General features: G+C 39.4%; 1 long non-coding RNA gene across 1 annotated transcript; it reads left to right on the forward strand.

The window, feature by feature from the left end:
• The first annotated feature begins 19,174 nt into the window (after nucleotides 1–19,174).
• On the forward strand, nucleotides 19,175–19,981 carry LOC107826289 (uncharacterized). Its single transcript, XR_012698867.1, has 2 exons — nucleotides 19,175–19,378; nucleotides 19,565–19,981. It is a non-coding gene; the product is annotated as an uncharacterized LOC107826289 (long non-coding RNA).
• Nucleotides 19,982–21,423: the final 1,442 nt, after the last annotated feature.

Raw genomic sequence — 21,423 nt, forward strand, 5'->3', positions numbered from 1 at the left:
TGACCATAATTGGCAAGGAGAGGGGGATTCACGAAGGGTAATTAAACAGAAGGCCGCCAGTTTGATTGAGCTTGATGACTTTTCCGCCATGAGAGCCGATATAGCAAAATTGGCAAATCAGATGAATAGAATGACAACACAACAAATGCAACATGTACAGCAGATGTCTATTTGTTGCGAACTATGCGGAGACAGTCATATGATTGACATGTGCCCCACGAATCCTGAATCTATATACTATGTGGGACAACAAAACAGAGGTCCTATGAATCAACATGCGCAATATGGGAACACTTACAACCCAAACTGGAGGAATCATCCTTACTTCTCATGGGGCGGAAGTCAACAGAATCAGTATAGGCCTCAAGGGAATTTTACTCAACCTCAGAAGCCACCCCAACAAATGGAAGAAAGTACGAATGACTTGCTGAAAAAGTTGTTACTAGACAATCAACAGCTCAGGACCGATTTCAGAAATCTTGAGAGGCAAATGGGGCAGTTAGCAGCAAACCAAAATACTAGACCTACAGGCTCACTTCCTAGTGATACAGAGAAGAACCCTCAAATTAATGCAGTTACACTTAGAAACGGGAGGGAACTAGAGGAAGCGCCAAGGAAGATAAAAGAAAAACCTATACCTGGGGGGAGTTGACACCTAAGGCAACACAAGAGTCAAAGGAAGATGATGCAAGTTCAGAGCGAATGGAGGTTACAAGGCCACCACCACCTTTCCCCCAAAGATTGCAGAAAAGGAATGACGATCGCATGTTCAACAAATTTCTCTCCATGTTGAGTCAGGTTCAATTAAATATTCCATTAGTGGATGTACTTCGTGAAATTCCAAAGTACGCTAAGTACATAAAAGACATAGTGGCTCATAAGAGGAAATTGACTGAGTTCGAGACGGTTGCACTTACTGAGGAGTGCACATCAAGGGTCCAAAACAAGCTTCCCCAAAAGCTTAAGGACCCTGGCAGCTTCACTATTCCAGTACAAATCGGTAGTATTAACGTGGGACGTGCTCTGTGTGATTTGGGTGCAAGCATAAATCTGATGCCGTTATCCTTGTTTAAGCAATTAGGTCTGGGAGCTCCGAGACCAACCACCGTGATGTTGCAATTAGCTGATAGGTCCATAGCCTACCCCGAAGGAGTGATTGAAGATGTGCTGCTGCAAATTGGAAAATTCATCTTCCCAGCTGACTTCATTATTCTAGACTTCGAGGCTGATGAACAAGTTCCAATCATATTGGGACGACCTCTCTTGGCTACTGGCGATGCAATAATTAAAGTGAGAGAAGGGAAAATGATTATGAGAGTGGACAACGAGAAGGCAGTCTTCAATGTCTACAAAGCAATCCAACTCCCCCGCCACTATGAGGAGCTCTCTATGATATCTGTGGTGGAGGTGGATGAGAAACTTCTTAACACGAGTGTATATCTAGGCGACTGTTTAGAAAAAGCAATCATGCTGTTTGATAGCTTGGAGATGGATGATGAGGTTGAGGAGATGAAGGGAATCCTAGATACATCATGTGGTTACATGCAAGGAATAATCCCGTTTGAGCCCCTGAATAGGCCAAGTGGCCCCCCACCAAAGCCGTCAATTGAAAAAGCTCCAAATTTGGAACTTAAACCCCTACCCCCTCACCTTCAATATGCTTATTTGGGAAGTTCTGACACTTTACCTGTTATTATTTCTGCTCACTTGTCTAAATTATAGGAAGAAAAGCTATTAAGGGTGCTACGTGAGCACAAGCGAGCAATTGGGTGGACAATGTCTGACATTAAAGGCATTAGTCCAGCTTTCTGCATGCACAAAATCCTCATGGAGGACGGACACAAGCCGAGTGTAGAACACCAACGCCGACTAAATCCAATCATGAAAGAAGTGGTAAGGAAAGAAGTGATTAAGTGGCTTGATGCAGGTATTGTATTTCCAATCTCTGATAGTAAATGGGTAAGCCACGTTCAATGTGTGCCGAAGAAAGGGGGGATAACCGTAGTAGTTAATGAAAATAATGACTTAATTCCTACAAGAACTGTAACTGGATGGAGAATTTGCATAGATTACAGAAAACTAAACAATGCCACCCGGAAAGACCACTTTCCCCTGCCTTTTATTGACCAAATGCTTGATAGATTAGCTGGCCAGGAATACTACTGTTTCCTGGACGGTTATTCGGGGTATAATCAGATTGCTATAGCCCTAGAAGACCAAGAGAAAACTACATTTACATGTCCTTATGGCACGTATGCGTTCAAGAGAATGCCCTTCGGTCTTTGTAATGCACCTGCGACTTTTCAAAGGTGTATGATGGCTATTTTCACTGACATGGTTGAAAGATATGTAGAAGTATTCATGGACGATTTTTCTGTGTTTGGATGTTCTTTTGATAGTTGTTTGATGAACCTTGATAAAGTGCTAGCTAGGTGTGAAGAGACGAACTTGGTGCTAAACTGGGAAAAGTGTCATTTCATGGTACGTGAAGGTATAGTTTTGGGGCACAAGGTTTCAAAAGATGGTCTAAAGGTGGATAAAGCAAAGGTGGAGACGATCGAAAAATTGCCCCCGCCGACATCCATCAAAGGCATTCGCAGTTTCTTGGGTCATGCAGGTTTTTATCGTCGTTTCATTAAAGATTTTTCGAAAATTTCTTCCCCTTTGTGCAGGCTTCTAGAGAAAGACGTTACCTTCAAGTTTGATAATGCATGTCTGAAAGCATTTGAGGAGCTGAAGGGAAGATTGGTGACTGCACCAATTATCATTGGCCCCGATTGGGCACAACCATTTGAGTTGATGTGCGATGCAAGTGACATAGCAATTGGAGCGGTGTTGGGGCAAAGGAGGGATAAAATCTTTCACTCCATTTATTATGCAAGCAAAACTATGAATCCAGCTCAGATGAATTATACAGTGACTGAAAAGGAGTTGCTTGCAGTGGTGTGGGCGTTTGACAAGTTCAGATCCTATCTAGTGGGAACCAAAGTCATCGTCTACACAGATCATTCAGCTATCAGATACCTATTTGAAAAGAAAGACGCCAAGCCGAGGCTGATTCGTTGGGTCCTCCTCTTGCAAGAATTTGACTTAGAGATCCGAGATCGAAAAGGGACAGAAAATCAAGTGGCCGATCATTTGTCCAGATTAGAGAGCCGGAACCATGTAGCTGAAGGAGGGTCAATTAAAGAAACATTTCCGGATGAGCAAATATTGGCAATCACCTCAGGTGAAGCCCCATGGTATGCAGATTATGTGAATTTTATCGCAAGTGGGGTAACGCCACTAGAATGGACAGCTGACAATAGAAGAAGATTCCTACATGATGTAAGGTTCTACGTGTGGGATGAGCCATTCCTATATAGGCAGTGTGCAGATCAGTTGGTGAGAAGGTGTGTTCCTGAGGAAGAGATGAAGGCTATACTACATGACTGCCATGCGTCACCATATGGAGGTCATCACGGCGGGGATAGAACCGCCCAAAAAGTGCTACAATCAGGCTTTTATTGGCCAAAATTGTTTAAGGATGCACATGCCTTCGTTAAAAATTGTGATAGATGCCAAAGAACTGGAACTATCATGAGGAAGCACGAGATGCCCTTGCAAAATATACTGGCGGTAGAACTTTTTGATGTTTGGGGGATTGATTTTATGGGACCATTCCCATATTCTAACGGACACAGATACATCTTGGTGGCGGTCGACTATGTTTCTAAGTGGGTAGAGGCCATAGCTCTTCCTACTAACGACGCAAAAGTTGTGGTAGGCTTTGTAAAGAAGCACATCTTCACACGTTTTGGGACCCCAAGAGTGTTGATAAGCGACGGGGGAACTCACTTTTGTAACAAACTGCTGAATAATATTCTTGCAAAATACGGAGTCAAGCACAAAGTTTCCACTGCCTATCATCCCCAAACGAGTGGTCAAGTAGAAGTTTCCAATAGAGAGGTCAAGCAGATTTTGGAAAAGACAGTAAGTATGAATAGAAAGGACTGGGCCGGGAAGCTGGATGACGCATTATGGGCATATCGCACTGCGTACAAGACCCCAATAGGCACTTCTCCGTACAGGTTGGTTTATGGGAAGGCCTGCCATCTGCCCGTCGAGCTTGAACACAAAGCATATTGGGCGATTAAAAAGCTAAATATGGAGATGGACTTGGCCGGTGAAAAGAGATTGCTACAACTCAACGAGCTTGATGAGTTTCGATTGCATGCGTATGAAAATGCCAAATTGTATAAAGAGAAGACCAAAAGATGGCATGATAAGCATATCCAACATCGTGAGTTTGAACCAGGTCAACAAATTCTACTGTTTAATTCAAGGCTAAAGCTTTTTCCAGGAAAGCTTAAATCTCGATGGTCGGGTCCGTTTGAAGTGGTTAGTGTGAAACCTCATGGTGCGATAGAATTGTGTGATAAGGGGTCCAATACGACATTCTTGGTAAATGGCCAAAGAGTAAAACACTATTGGGGTGGTGACATTGCACGTCACAAGACCACAATGGATTTAGTGGAGGCATGAAGAACATGTTGCGTCGTGCCGCGACGTTAAATCAGGCGCTTCTTGGGAGGCCACCCAAGTTAGTTAGTTTTTTTTATTTTTATTTTAATTTTTTTTTTCTTTTTTTCTTTTTTTTTTTCCTTTCTTTTCGTAGGACATAGATTTTATTCAAGAAAACGAGGCGGATGCGTCGCGTCCCCCTCAGCAAAAAATTTTATTTTTTATTTTTTTTTGACGGGCCAATTGCTCAAGGCAGTGAAGTCTGCCTATCGCGCCCGTATCGCGTCCGAAAATTTTTGAAGGAAGACAAGGGGATGCGTCACGTCAAAGCTCGCACGCACAGGTAAGTAATATATATTTTAACACATCTTAAGATAACCTATTCGAACAAAAACATTTCTTGCGACGCATCCACTCGTCTCGTTTTGGCGACGCCTACGAATGCAGAACAGAATTCTCTCATCGAAATTGTAACGCAATAAGCTCAAACGCGACAGGTACGCATCACCCTCTTCGTTCTTCCGTTGGCTTCTCTCCTAATTTGTCTCTCCTCCCTCCTTCAATGGTAGCAACAAGTAGGTTTTGCAATTTCAAGATTTTTAGGGCTGTCGTTCTTGGTAGTTGTAATGGTTGAGAGATGATAAACTATAATTCCCTTCATCTCGTCCAACTTTGGGGAGGGTAGTTGCATTGCTCAACTGATAGAATGAACTAGGCACACTTGTTGCATACCACATGTTCGACGAATTGTCCCTGAGAAAAATTTAGGCGTCGGTGAAGTCTGAGTAACCGAGCAACATTGGTGTATGCTTGAGAATAAGTGTGGGGTCGAGTGAGGGGCTATGTGAAATTGAATTTTTGAAGAGAGTTATCACATACTTGCTGAAAGTCATGAGCTACAATTCCATGAAGAGTGAATGGCATGACTTTACGAATAAATTGAAGTCTGCAAGCTGTTGCAATTGCTTTCAAGCTGAACTTCGCTGTTTCATCTGCTAATTGTTGAATTCTTTGCATTGCAGGTACTTAGATTCGTAAAATGACAGCAGCGAGTAAACCATCCAAGCAACAAGACAAAGATGGTAACAAGCAACCGCCCAAAAAGCCTACCGGAAGGGCAGCGGGCGGTCCAAATCCACAGAAAAAGAGGAAGCGGACGGAGAAGGAAATGGAACTGCTGCCTAGGCAGTTAAGTGATGATTCAGAGCAAGAGGAGGAGGAAACATTGGTCCGGAGGACAGTGAAGAAGGGTATTACACCAAGCAAAGGAATAGAGATACGAGAGCCTGTGACATACCAAAGAAAAGCTTCGAGAATGAGTGCTCCAACTGATAAAGGGAAGGAGAAGATTACTACAGAATCTGAATCCGATTCCGATTCGGACAATGACCACCTACAGATCAACATGAGTGATGAAGACGAAGGTGAACCCATAGACCGAGTTGATTGGGAGAAATACTTTGTTAATGAGAAGGCATTCCGAGCCTATAAGAAGATATTGGTTTCAAAGAAGTACATTCCGGAAAAGCCGATAAACATCGGACCACTTAAGACAAAGTACTCAGAGTTTCTCAAGTCAATTCGAGAGGTGCAAAAATGGGGACCCATTCTGAAAGGTCATGGCAAAGCCAACCTCACCATTGTTAGAGAGCTCTACGCCAATTGGCGTCACGCACGGGGAAACATTGTGCGAGTAAGAGGGGTAGATATTAATGTGTCAGCTGAAGCTCTGAATAACTTCTTAAGGGTGCCACACACACTCACTGACAGGTTTGACGCCATATGCAAAACACCAGATTATGCACACATTAAGTCTGTCCTATGCCCTACCAGGAAGGATGCAGAATGGAAGCATGGGAGTATGGAGTACCACTCTATAGCAAAGGAATTCATGAGTGCGTTAGCACGTGTGGCTCTAAATTTCATTTGTAACCGACTGCTGCCATGCCAACATAAAACTAATGTCCCTCGTTACCGCGCACTCGTATTATATGCTTTATTAGAGGGGATACCACTCAACTTCGGAGCCATCATGCATGATCAAATGCAGCGAACCAGGATGAATTACAAGTGGAGGCTGTTCTTTGCTAATACCCTAACGGCTTTTTTAACAGAGAGGGGAGTACTATGGGACAAGGAGAATGACGACATTGAGGCTAAAGCTCCAGGACCATATGATGTCACTCATGTTCTAGAGCCGAACAAGGGAAGGTCTTCTAAGCTCACCATCCAACAATTATTTGAGCATATGCAAGCAGATATGCAAGAGAACAGGGCTGAGCTGATAGCGACTCGTGTCGAGTTGAGTGCCACCAGGGATGAGTTGAGACAGACTCGTGCGGATCTAAGCCGAGTTCAGACCGAGCAGGCCACGATGATGAAGGAGATATCATTACTCCTCAGAGCTCTGGTTCAATGTGCAGGTACAGACATCTCCCAGCTGATTGCATCATCCACTGCCGGACCATCCACTCCTGTTCCTCCCATAGTCACCGAGGCTCCACTCAACAGGCCTATTGAGGTCGCTGTAACACCTGATACAGAATCAGCACCAGTTGTTGATGATAGGAATGCTATGGATGCAGATGCTCCTCCACAGACTGCGGATGAGCCCTCCACCTTGACTTAAGGGAGTCCTTCTCACCCTACTTTACCTTGTTTGTGTGCGTTGGGGACAACGCACAGTCCTAAGTGTGGGGTGGGGGTGATTTATGTTTGATGTATGGATGAATGTACTAATATATTCACTGGATTAATGGCATAAAATAGCAGTAAATTCATCTATATGGAGTAACTATCAGTTTATCTATCAGTTTATCATTATGAAAAAAAAAAAATCTTAGAAAGAAAAATGTAGAGGAATAAATTGTTGTCTTGTTCTTGCTAGTGGGTATGAATTAAAGTAGTGCTTAAAGAAAGAGGAAATATTGTTGGGGTGATATTATTTGTGAAATTGAAGTGGTGTTGAAGAATTTGCGCTTAAAGTAATTTTGTGATGTATTAAAGTGCTTAGGAGGGTGAGTCACTATTCCTAAAATATATCCTACCTTTCCCTTAGCCCACATTACAACCATGAAAAAGTCCTAATTGATTTTAGATCGAGCGAGCTTACATTAGTAGAGATTTACATTAAGGGCAAGCCTATGGTACCAATTACATGCATGTGACTTCTTTTGTGAGAGTGAGCGATTTTCTTTGTGAGCATGAGATTCGAATGTGTGGATTGATTTTACTCTCTCTGCTTTTGTTGTGAGGGCACATGGTTTCACGAGGGATAGGTAACGTTATTAGACTTCTCTATGATGTTGGTTGTTCAAGCCATGAGTGCATTGTGACATTGAGTCGGTTTTTGAGGTTAGGATTGTTGTGAGCATGTTGTCTTTGTTCGAATATGTTTAAAGAAGGGCATAAGAAAAGGGAAGTGTGTTGATGCATAGTCTAGAGCCTAATTGTAGCAAATAACCACGGTCATAGGTGCAGTGTGCTTTGAATGATAAGAGTTTAATTTTGTTTCGTCTACTATAGGATGGTTTGTTCGAGGACGAACAAAGGTTTAAGTGTGGGGTAGTGATGTTTGGCATATTTCGATATGTGTTGATGTTACTTTGCCCATGCTTTAACCACTTTTTGATGTTATTTAATCTTTAAAACACCCAACATGGTGTAATTATTGGTTTGATGACTAATTAAGTTATGTGTGACGATTTAAGGTGTTCGGAGTGCAAAATATGAAGAAAAGGTGGTTTAGCTAGAGGAAGAAGGGTTGGATGCGTCGCATCCAACCTAGGAAAACATCATCCTGCATGCAACCTTAGCAGTGAAGTTGGGCCATCGCGTCCGCCATCGCGTGCGAAACTGGGAAGTAGAAGTGAAGCTGGATGCGTCGCGTCCACCATCGCATGCAAGCTGAGAAATAGAGGACAAGGTGGATGCGTCGCATCCACCTTCGCAGGCAAAAATTGAAATAGAGGACAAGCTGGATGCGTCGCATCCACCTTAGCATCAATCCCTGAAGCCGATTTGGACTAGGAATAGGAGAGCTTTGGCCCACGACTTTTGTACGCAATATATAAGCCAAAAACGCCTCCTTTAGGTTATCTAACATACTGGGAAGAGGGAAAAAGCCAGGAAAAAGCTGTGAAAGCCGGAATTCATCAAGTTTCATCTTTCTCCCACCAAACTTAGTAATTTTTATGTTTCTTTATATGATTTGTTGTTTGGCTACCATGTCTATGTGGAGCTAAACTTCACGTTCTAGGGTTGTGGTTCTTTCATGACTATTGTTATTCGGATATTGATTTTGACTTCTTGATTTATCATATTAGTTTATTTATTCAATCTTGCACTTAATTATTTAATTGCTTGATCACCAATTGAATATTATCTACGAATCTAGAATTGAACTCGAAAGTGGGAATTCTATATTGCATATAGGATTGAGCAGGGCAAGTTCTTGAACTCGGGCATCGGGGAACGGATTCGTGGTTAGGATAGACATATACCTAATTGCCTTGCTTGGTTGATTTACAGGAATTATAAATGCGTTCTTGTTGATTCTAACTCCATAGACATATAGGCGTTAGGTTAGCTTGAATAGGCGAGTAAGAACTCGACAGATTCTTATGAGCAATATTAACCCTGTCAACCAATAAGCTAGATAAATTAGTCGGTCAATTCAATTGAAGAATACAATAGGATTGTTAGATAGCCCATAACCCTAGATCGTTTTCATTACATTGATATCATTAAAATCTGCTCTTTCTCTGTTCAAAGTTTATTATTTATATTTTTTTATTTAATTAGTTTAGAATAAAATATTTTTAGATTTAATTCTTGTTTAGATAATTGGGATAGTCTAATTTAGTTAATAGTTAATCATAAGTCCTCGTGGGTTCGACATCCGACTTTTAGTCACTTTATTACTTGACGACCGCGTATACTTGCGTGAGTGTGTTTGGTCGCAACAGCATACTGCCAATAGTCCATCGAATGTCCTTCGGCATAGTGTTCCATCTGAAGCTAACGTGAATCGAGCAGCTTTGGTTCGTAGGGCCCTTGAATCTTTAGGGTCCGATGGGAGATTTTCGTTCTTTAAGTATTCAATATACTTATTTCTCCAATCCCAGGTTAAGCTCGTAGAATTTATCTCTGCATGACCTTCTTCGATCACGGATCTCGAGAGTTGAACGACAGTCCCCGAGATCAAGTCACCTTCCTCGACCGATGATCTCAAATTCGCAAGTGCATCAGCCTCACTGTTTTGCTCTCGTGGAATATGCTGTAAAGTCCATTGTTTGAAATGGTGCAAAGTGAAATGTAGCTTATCCAAATACCTTTGCATTCTATCTTCTCGAACGTCGAAGGTTTTGTTTACTTGACTTACCACCAGCAAAGAGTCACATTTGGCTTCAATAATTTCTGCTCCCAAGTTTTAGCTAGCTCGAGACCTGCAATTATGGCCTCATACTCGGCCTCGTTGTTAGTCAACCTGGTAGTTTTAATAGATTGCCTAATAGTGTTACCCGTGGGCGGCTTTAAAACTATGCCTAGCCCAGACCCCTTCACGTTCAAATCCCCGTCCGTAAAAAGGGTCCATACCCCCGATGACGTACCCGATTTCAACAGGAGTTCTTTTTTGACTTCGGGTACGAGGGTTGGCATGAAATCGACCACGAAGTCTGCTAAAATTTGAGACTTGATGGCCGTACGGGGTTGATATTCGATATCATACCCACTGAGTTCGACGACCCATTTGGCCAATCGGCCTGATAGTTCGAGCTTGTGCAAAAATATTATGAAGCGGGTAAGTGGTTAATACACATATGGGGTGACATTGAAAGTACGGTCTTAACTTTCTAAAGGCGTTTATCAGTGCAAGTGCCAATTTTTCTAGGTGCGGATATCTAGTTTCTACTTCTCCTAAGGTCCGACTTATATAATAAATAGAAAATTGCGTACCTTGCTCTTCCCGAACTAGGACACCGCTTACTGCGATTTCTGATACTTCCAAGTATAAGCAAAGTTTTTCATCTATTTTCGGAGTGTGAAGTAGTGGTGGGCTCGATAGATATCGTTTTAATTCCTCTAATGCATGTTGGCATTCCGGGGTCCAAGCGAAATCATTCTTCTTTTTGAGTAGAGAGAATAATTTGTGACTTCGATCTGATGATCTCGAAATGAATCGGCCTAAGGCTGCAATCCGTCCTGTTAACCTTTGTACAGCTTTCACGTCGTCCACGATGGTGATGTTTTCGATGGCCTTGATTTTATCGGGGTTAATCTCGATTCCCCGATTTGACACCATGAAGCCGAGGAACTTGCCCGAACCGACCCCGAAAGCATATTTTTCGGGATTAAGCTTTATGTTGTATTTCCTCAAAATCTCGAATGTTTCCTGCAAATGGGTCAAATGGTCCTCTGCGCGCAGGGACTTAACGAGCATGTCATCAATATAAACTTCTATTGATTTACCTATTTGTTCTTCGAACATTTTATTTACTAGGCATTGGTAAGTAGCCCCTGCATTTTTTAGCCCGAATGGCATCCCATTATAACAATATGCTCCATATTTGATGACAAATGAAGTCTTTTCCTGGTCCTTCGGGTTCATCTGGATTTGATTATACCCGGAATAGGCATTGAGAAAAGTGAGGATCTCATGGCCGGCCGTGGCATCGATCATACGATCGATGTTGGGCAGTGGAAAAGAATCTTTGGGACATGCTTTGTTCAAATCCTTATAATCCACATACATTCTGAGTTTGTTCCCTTTTTTAGGCACTACAACTACATTGGCTAACCATTCGGGATATTTCACCTCCCGAATGGACCCTATCTCTAGAAGTTTGGTTACCTCGTCCTTTATGAATGCATGCTTTACCTCGGACTGGGGTCTTCTCTTTTGCTTCACCGGTCTGAACCTAGGGTCCAAGCTTAGCCGATGCGTCATTATGTCTGGTGGGATACCTGTTATATCTAGATGGGACCAGGCAAAGCAATAAATATTATCGATAAGAAATTGAATAAGTTTCTTCCTGAGTTCGGGGCTCAACCCCATTCCCAAGTATACCTTCCGTTCGGGCCAGTGCTCGATTAGTGTGACTTTCTCCAGTTCCTCAATCGTTGATTTGGTGGCGTCGGAGTCATCGGGAATCATGAAGGATCGAGAGATCCTCTGATCATCATCTTCTTCAATCTTCTGGTTATCTTGTTGGGTCAAAGCCGATGTCCGTGATTGCTATTTGGTATCTCGTTCCCCTTCGGAGCCCGATCCCTTTATTGGCTAAGGCGGGGATATTGGTTTCGCTTCCTCGACGGCGAACATTTCTCTTGCAACTGGTTGTTCTCCGTACACTGTTTTGACTCCTCTCAGTGTTGGGAATTTGAGGACCTGGTGTAGGGTCGAAGGTACAGCTCTCATGTTGTGGATCCATGGCCTTCTGAAAAGGGTGTTGTATCTCATGTCGCCTTCGATCACGTGGAACTTCGTTTCCTGGATGGTTTCGGCCACGTTTATTGGTAGAATTATCTCGCCTTTGGTGGTTTCACATGCCATATTGAATTCGTTTAGAACCAGGGTTGCAGGTACGATCTGGTCCTGCAGGCCGAGCTATTCTACGACCTTCAATCTGATGATGTTGGCCGAGCTACCTGGATCAATCAACACACGCTTAACTTTAGTCTTATTCATGAGTACGGATATTACCAGTGCATCGTTATGAGGTTGTATGACTCCTTCTGCATCTTCATTATTGAAGAGAGTTCCTATGGGTGTGTAATCTTGAGTTCGAGATCGCTTTTCTCTCACAATCGATGTCTTAGTGCGTTTAAGCACTGGTCCCTGAGGGGTATTGGTGTCGCCGATGATCATGTGAATGACGTGCTGTGGTTCTTCTTGATCGTTTTGCTTATCGAAATCCCTGTTTTTAAAATGGTTTTTCGCCCTATCGCTCAAAAAATCTCGAAGGTGCCCTTTGTTGAATAACCGGGCTACTTCCTCTCTTAGTTTCCTGCAATCTTCCGTTCTATGGCCATGGGTGCCATGATATTCGCACATTTGATTGGGATTCCTCTGGGCAGGATCGGTCTGCATGGGTCTAGGCCATTTAGTGTCTTTGATGCGTCTGATAGCCGAAATAATGGCGAATGCATCAATGCTGAAGTTATATTCTGATAACCGATGTGCTTCTTTAGATCCGGCAGGCCTATCGAACCTACTTCTGTTCATCAACCCCCGGGACCCTTGACCTCGATCACTTCTTTTGTTATTTTGACCGCGGTTATGTCTCGATTCACTGACTCTGTGGCTTCCGTTGTACGGTTGGTATCGATCCCCGATCGGACCTCATTCTCAATTAGTATCCCTTCGAATAGCGGGTTCAGACCCCAATTGATCATCTTTGACCCTAATTTTTGATTGGTACCGATTGTGCACGTCGGCCCACGTGATGACTGGGTATTCGATCAGGTTATGCTTTAATCGTCGTGAAGCCGTCGAACTTCGTTCGTTCAAACCTTGAGTGAAAGTCTGAACAGCCCAATCGTCTGTGACTGGTGGCAAGTCCATTCGTTCCGTTTGAAAACGAGATACGAACTCCCTCAGCATCTCGTTATCTTTTTTACTTACCTTGAAGAGGTCCAATTTCCTTGTTGCAACTTTTATGGCACCGGCATGTACTTTCACAAAAGAATCTGCTAACATGGCGAACGAGTCGATGGAATTTGGTAGTAGGTTGTGATACCAAATTATTGCCCCTTCGAGAGGGTTTCTCCGAATTTTTTTAACAATACAGATTCGATTTCATCGTCTTCTAAATCATTGCCCTTGATGGAACATGTGTAAGAAGTGACGTGCTCGTTAGGATTGGTTGTTCTGTTATATTTGGGAATTTCGGGCATACGGAATTTTTTGGGCATTGGTTTCGGGGCTGCGCTCGAGGGAAAAGATTTTTGCACGAATATTTTCGAATCCATCCCTTTTATCATTGGTGGAGCTCCCGGGATCTTATCGACCCTAGAGTTATAAGTTTCTACTTTTTTATCACTAGCTTCGACTCGCTTTGTGAGTTCCTCGAGCAATTTAGCAATTTCGGGAGTAGTCCCTGTTTCTTGCTCATTTGACTTCACTATGGCTGGCTCTGTTCTGTGGGTGATTTCTCGAGGTGGATTGGGCTCCGGCCTGCTTTGTACCTGGGTTTGGCTCTGCAACTGAGCTATTGCTGCCTGTTGGGCTTGCAACATTTCGAAAATCATACGCAAGCTAACGCCGTTTTTCTCGACGTTATGGGTATCTCGAGCTGTAGATTGAGTGACACCATGGATGTTATTCTCGGGTTCAGCATGTAGGTTCGCCTCAATGGCTGCGAATTGATATCTATTAGCGCTCTGATTCGAGCTCCAACGCCGTTTACAAGTGGTCTTTCAGTACTGGGTATCAAATTGTTGTTTTCGTCTTGAAGACCAGCCCCGTTATCGATTGGTGAAGCCATTTGATTGGTGGTTAGTCGTAGCTAATCCAAAATTCAAGATATTTTCGGAAACAAGCGCAAAACACAATGGCGTATTTTTTTATATTCGTATCAAATAACCATTGTTATCCTTAGCCCCACGGTGGGCGCCAAACTGTTTACTCGAAAAAGGGATAGAGTTGAATTTATACGTAGTTCTAAGGATATGTGGTGCAACTTAATACAAATTATAGAGATAAATAAAAATACCCAATATGGGTCGAAAAGAATGCTAAATAGATAAGGTTGCAAGGAAGATGAAATTTAGGACTAGACAAGTGGAATCAATTTAAGAACAATCATCGATCCCCCCCCGAATGAAACCTTACATGGCGTGAATTCGTATATAGTCGGGCTCCAATATGGGTACCGGACACCGGCGTGAAACCAAAAAAACAATCATCCATTCATGTAAAAATGGCATGTCATATCACTTATTTGTGGGTCCACTTTCACAAGGGTAATTCCGTGTGGGACCCACCTGTGAAGTGATGGCACGTGCTTGGTGCGTGGAAATGGGTTTGTTATAAAGTTATGGTTTACAGTATTGTAAGCATGCATTCTAGAGTCTGTCTTCATTCTTATTTTCTCAGCTTAATATATCCACATACCCCTTCTCTCTATCAATATTTCCTGTATTTACAATTCTACTACGTATTTTCATTCGACTTTCATTTGAGTTAAGTTGTAATCGTATTCGTTCGGTTCTTGATCAGGAAAAAAAAAAATAAGAATTCATCTTGTCTTTACTTTTTTATATTATGGTTATTATGGTTGCAGAAGGTCGCGCTAAAATAATATCAATAATATCGACTTTGCGTAACTGTACTCGATTTACGATTGGAGCAAGGTTGATAGATAATTTCATAGAATAACCTGCAGCTGCAATGATATTATTTCCAAAATATAATTTGACAAATTTGCCCTTTTTAATGTTAATTTCTTTCGATTAATTTCCTTAAAAATAAAAACGCATTTCTTTGAGTGGGAAGTCTGCAGACTTCCACGTTCTATTCTTGTTCCTCTCCATTCATAAATGCAAATTCATCAGCCATCTCCCCTGCTAGTTGTTTGAGTATACTAGTTGCAACATCTTTCACAACAAGAAAAGATCTGAACTCCATTATTATACTGGAACTCCAGTATATTATGCTTGAAGTTCACATGTAAAGAATTCGAACTCTAGTGTATTATGCTGGAATATTTTTCGGATTTTGAACAGTGTTCTCGTTCAAATTTATCTTTACATGAAAAGTGACTAAATTTCGATTACTTTTGAAACTGTGGTTATTTTTCAATTAACACTTGTAAATCTAACTATTTTTGAATTTTACCCCGTTTTATTATATCTTTACCTTATGATCTTGTTTTCTTTAAACCCAAGAAGAGTAAAGCGAAAGAATAGAAAAACACGAAATTTCTATATGGCCCATTGCCCGTATAACCCCAATTAATAAAAATAGTCATTATCATTTCGTAGTTGAGGCATGTAGGTATTTTGAATAAGGTCAAGGATATATTATTAAGGTCCCATATGCAGTTATTGTTCTTAAATCATTTGTGCTACTTTGGAATTGTTTCCTTCTTTGGTGAGTGGTCCAATTATCATAGACAATACCAAATCTTTTTTTTCCAAATATACGATGTGATTGTTATATGCATGCTTTGGTTGATGTGTATATGATCCCTATTTTCTTCGCACCTTACTTTGGTCGCTAGCTTAGTTTTTTGCATCATTTTGGTTTTGTAGTCTTGAAGAATGTTTTAAAAGGCGTGGGCGTAAGGCGAAGCATTTTACATATGCTTCAAGCCCCGAGGCACGAGACGTAAGCCCCATAGATATTTAATTTTTAATATTTTATAAAATAATATAATGACAATAAATATTTATAAACAAGTAAAATTGCATAAAAATTGAAGAAAACTATATATATGTGTGCTCCATCCCTATAAAAAACTAATCAAAACAATCTATTATACGTTACTTACAAGCACAAGTAATTTGAGTCTAAAAGAATAAAGTTTTCTATATGGATGAACAAAAAGGATGATCACAAAAAATTAGTCAAAACAATCTATATTATACGCTAGTTACAAACACAAGTAACTTGAGTCTAAAAGAATAAAGTTTTCTACATGGAAGAACAAAAAGGAAGACTAACATGCAATTTGAACTTTGAATTTGCTGCTATGAAGGAGAATGGAGTTCTCTTTGTATTTGTAAAAAAAAAATTATTGTTTTTGGGAGATATTACCAAACTAGCGGATAAGATAAAGAATTGGGAAAGACCATGAATTAGGGCTTCAATCAATAAAAAAAGGTCTTGACTTTTAAATTTAATACATTTGAGTTCATTTTTAAACCTTTTGAGTAATTACCAAGCTGACTTTTGAGAATTTGGGTATTATATGAAGGACTTATTCAACAAATTTTGTTTTAATTTATAAAAGTCTCTGGGGCTTATTTCTCACTAAAAAAACGCGCCTCAAATGCCCGGGCGTACGCCCCGAATGCCCGGGCTTACGCCCCGAATTGCTTGATGTACGCCTCTTGAGATTTTCGCCCCACACCATCTCTTAGGGCGTTTTTGGTGCGTCTCACCCCAGGGCTCGCCCCGAAAATGCCTTTTAAAACACTGGTCTTGAAAGGGAATATTAAATCTCGCACCCATTAGATAAAAGCTAACATCTTTACCCGCGGTGGAAAACGGACGGGTCGGGTTGGATATGGCGGGTCGAAAATAGGTAATATAAAAAAATAGATAAATTATTTGACCGGACTCATATTTAATACGGATAGAAATGGATTAACCGGCGGATAATACGGATATCCATATTAGCTGTAGCTTCTTGAATATGATCGCTTTAACGATAATTCTGTAGTCTCCCAAACTTGAAGAACCCACAATTTGAATCTTTGCAAATGTAAAAGTTAAACTCATTGATTATCCATTGGTTATCTATTTTTCAAATTACGTGAATAATATGGATCTTATCCGTATTTGAACCATAAGTAAAAAGTTTATTATCCAACCTATTTTCTAGTGAATAATTATTATTATTATTTTATCTATTTTGCCACCACTCATCCCTACCCACGGGTGCACGTTGTGTAGAAGTTATGCGTTCATCTGATCCGATAGTTTTAGCACAGGCATGTATATGTATTTAAAAATCAACAAATTAAGTACAGATAATAAATTTCAGACCCAATAACTCAAATGGATTGTGATAGAATTTTGAACTCGAGCAGATAATTTCTTTCAACGACAATGAATAGTTAAACTTCATCTTCTTTGTACAATAAAATGCTTCTTTGTGCATTTGTTGTAAGTATTCCTGAGACGCTGCGTGTCGAAGTAACCTAGTTATCAGCAAAGGCCGTGGTCGAGGAGTCAACAAGGACCAGGGCCGAGGTCGAGGACTCTTGACAGAATTATAGCGGCTAGTTTTCGAGATAAGACTTTAGAGAGAATATTCTAGTGAATATTCTTTGCACTTGTACTATTAGGGTTTTCTTTTTAGGAACATGTTCCCTATAAATAGAAAACGACATAATGATTGAGAACATATGATATTTTTTTGTAAAAGTATACTTTGACTTGAGAAAGAGAATCGGATCTCATTGCTAATATACAAACATCACCTTTTCACTGAGATTCTTTGTCAGAAAGAATATTCACTCATTACCTTCTTTCTTGGGTGACTCATTCATTTTGCTTACTTAAATGTCATTTATTGTTATTCATTGATATTGAATGATGTATTATTGCCTTTGATCTCTGGAATAATTATTGCATACTGCCGCCGCCATTCGAATATATCTGCATAATATCTGTTGTTTTATTGTAGAATTCCATCTTAGCGATAGTATTGTTAGCGATATTATTTTCTAAGCTTATAAGTAATATTTTATGGATAACAGATTATTAACTATTGTCTGCTATTTTCTGCTGCTAGTAAGTAGTGCATTTAATTGGGATGCATTGATAGCAGAATTTTGTTGACTGGATTATTATAATTGATTATACATCATTCATTATGCAGTTGATGATTATTCAATTTGGCTGATGAGATCAAATATTGTTAACTGAAGTTTGTATACAACAGCCCTAGCCAATGTGCTATATATAGTTTTACTTACTTTTAGATGATTTTATATCTCAAACATGTTACATGTCAAACATATATTTGTATATCTCGGAAATTTCAATAAACTGAGTGTGAATACTGGAGTTTTTCCTTCATATCATGTAAATTAATTACTAATATTGTTAGTATTTATAAATTTTTTGTAACGTTAAAATGAGTGCAATTCGTGGAATTTTCTTGAAAGACTATAGCTAAGAAAAAAGTGTCGAGTAAAATTAATTATTGTGCATGCACGCTCATTCTCCCTTAAAATGATGAAGTTTTAACGATTAAATGGGTTTCCCTAATATATTATTCATTTGCAGTAGATAAATATTTATAGCCTAAAATAGTTTAGTGGGCTATGGACATAACAATTATAAAATTTCGGAAGAAAGTGAATTTGTTTTTTAAGTAAAAATAGTATTTAAAAATTAGAGTTAGTGTTTGGACATGAATACAATTTTGGGTTGTTTTTGAATTTTTATGAGTGATCTGAAGTGAAAATTTTGAAGAACAGCTTTTTGAAGTTTTTCACTTTTTTGAAAAAATCCTAAATCATTCTCAAGTGAAAATTAAAAATTTCATAGACAAACATTGATTTAGAAAAAAAGTAAAAAAATTTCGAGATTTTTTCTCGAAATTTTTTTTATGGCCAAACGGACCCTTAATACATGAAAAGCTCAACTACCACGTTGTGAGTACAATAAATTGCATTTTTGTTTGACGGTTAGTTGTGTTTACTTTATATTCAAACAAGATGCATTTCTTTTTTCTAAGATGTGAAAACTCAGTCAATTAAGAAATTTAATTTCTTTCTTTTAGCACAATTTTCCTAGTTTCCAACAAGGGACAAAAGTTCATAAGGAATAAGCCCACACCAAAAATTAGTTGAATTTTTCCTTTTATTTCAAAAAAAAAAATAGTCAACAGAAAATACCCAAGTTGGTATGACTTCTTGGTAAGACCATATGATACACAAAAATCCTATAAATTTGGCCTGCATTAACAAAAAATTAAACCAAACATAACAAGAAAGAAAAAAATCACCATGTTTTCCTCATCACATCACTTTGTCCTTTGCCTTTTCCTACTTAGTTTTTTAGCAATTTCATCAGTTAATTCTGAAAACTCCCCTATTAATTTTGTTGTTATTATTAAAAATGAAACTCCAAATACAGTGGAAGCAAGATGTTATATATATGGAAATGATAGTGGTGATTACTCAATGAAACCAGGTTGGACTGATCAATTCTATGTACCAATTATTCCAGGAGGAAATAACACTCTTTCTTGTGACATGAAATTAGGGAAGAAACATGGGTTTTTTGAGTTGTTTAACTTGAATGATACTCATATTTGTCATACTACTGAGGTTTGTTTTTGGAAAATACATGAAGATGGACCATGCATGTTGTTTGCAGGCAAATGTGTGCTCTTCAAATGGAGTGCTAACTCAACTAGGGATATAGCAAGTGAACGAACTAGATATGTTGCAAGTGAACCAGTAAGATATGTTGCAAGAGAACCGGTGACACGCGTTGCAAGTGAATCAGCTAGACATGTTGCAAGTGAACCAGTGACACATGTTGCAAGTGAACGAATAAGATATGTTGCAAGTGAACCGGTGATACACGTTGCAAGTGAATCGGCGAGATATGTTGCAAGTAAACCAATAACATACGTTGCAAGTGAACCAGTAATATATATTGCAAGTGAACCAGTGAAATATATTGCAAATCCTTAGTAAATCCATGAAAATGTTGGATTTTCATGATATGAAGTTTTATGAAATTAATGAGAAAATTGATAGATTGAGTATAAAGATCTGATACTTGTTATATTGCTTATTCGTCCCAAACTTCAAATCTCATTGGGGTTTATCTGAAAATGATTACATTCACATTAAATCTTCAGAACCTTGTATATCCTGATCATACAATAATTTCAGAAGAAGGCAAGGCTTAGGATTGTGGGATTAGAGGGCTAATTTGGTTTACTGTCTTATATTAAGCAAATTACATTGACAAGAATAAAGTTACAAGGAGAACAATTTTAAAGGAAATCTTTCTTGTAGAACTTGCACACATTCTCCTTGCATGGTAAGCTAGTTTCCTCTGGATACAAAGCAAACTTAGATACAATGTGACCAGCGGCGAAATCAGGATTTCAAGCTTATGGGTTCGAAATTTTAATCGTTTTAAGTTACTAGGTATTAAATTAATAATTTATATATATTCATATAAATTTTTAAAGACAAATACAAGATTCAACTAAAGCTATTGGGTTCGGCAGAACTCGCTTCCGACATTCTAGGTCCGCCTCTAAATGTGACTAGTTGCTACAAAGAGAAAAATTACAATGACAAAACTGCATCCACCCAAAATCCTCCCTATTTTCTATTCTCTCCAATTTTTTCCAAATTCTTATTTGGATATGTAACACATGTCCCTTCTTTAATATCAATGAACTGGATTTGATTTACTAAAACAAACTCCTAATTAGTGAGAGGTATTTTGTGACAGATCTGCAGCTAACTCTTGGCTTCTTCTTTTTTTCTACCAATAATTCTTGCCACTCCCTTCAAATGACTCTCTAAAACTAGCAAACCACCACCAGAAAAAACTCCAAAATGATGAGAAATTAATTCTTTTTAGTACTTGTACATATTTTTTTTATCCTAGGTATCAGAAGCTGAAGCTAACAAGCATTCACAGCAGGCCAAAATAGTTGGGATTAGTGCCAAAGTTGCAGGAACCATGATCAATGACACTGGTATGAGGCCTGTTGTTGAATTATCTCGGCGAATGACTATGCATAGCCGCTCTCAAATAATCGCAGAAAAAAATATAGTATATTCTTAGAATATTTTTTTTATATATGTATATATATACTTTTTTGTATGTTATATACGAAAAATATATTTTTATACACTTTTGTGTCTATCGAATATAAATATTTTTGGCTGCAGGCTAAAAGTGATCTTTGCCCGATTATCTTGGCCGTACTAGAGTCATGATCATGGCTCCAGCAATTGTGGCAATAGTCCCAATTATTTTGGCTGGCTGCGAGGGCTTGTTAGCTTCACGTTTTAATCAAGCTTAGGATAAACAAAAAAATATACAAATTAAAAAAATATTAGTATCTCATTATTTGGGAATTCTTAATGATATGGGAATATTTAGGCTTGAATATTGGTCTAGCAGTAAAGGATATGAAGCTAATTAAGAAGGGTTCAACGTATAATTTCCACACGTATTTGGGAATTTCTTCTACTAGCATT

Source organism: Nicotiana tabacum, chromosome 14 (genome assembly GCF_000715075.1).
Source record: "Nicotiana tabacum cultivar K326 chromosome 14, ASM71507v2, whole genome shotgun sequence".
In the NCBI taxonomy this organism is placed as follows: domain Eukaryota; kingdom Viridiplantae; phylum Streptophyta; class Magnoliopsida; order Solanales; family Solanaceae; genus Nicotiana; species Nicotiana tabacum.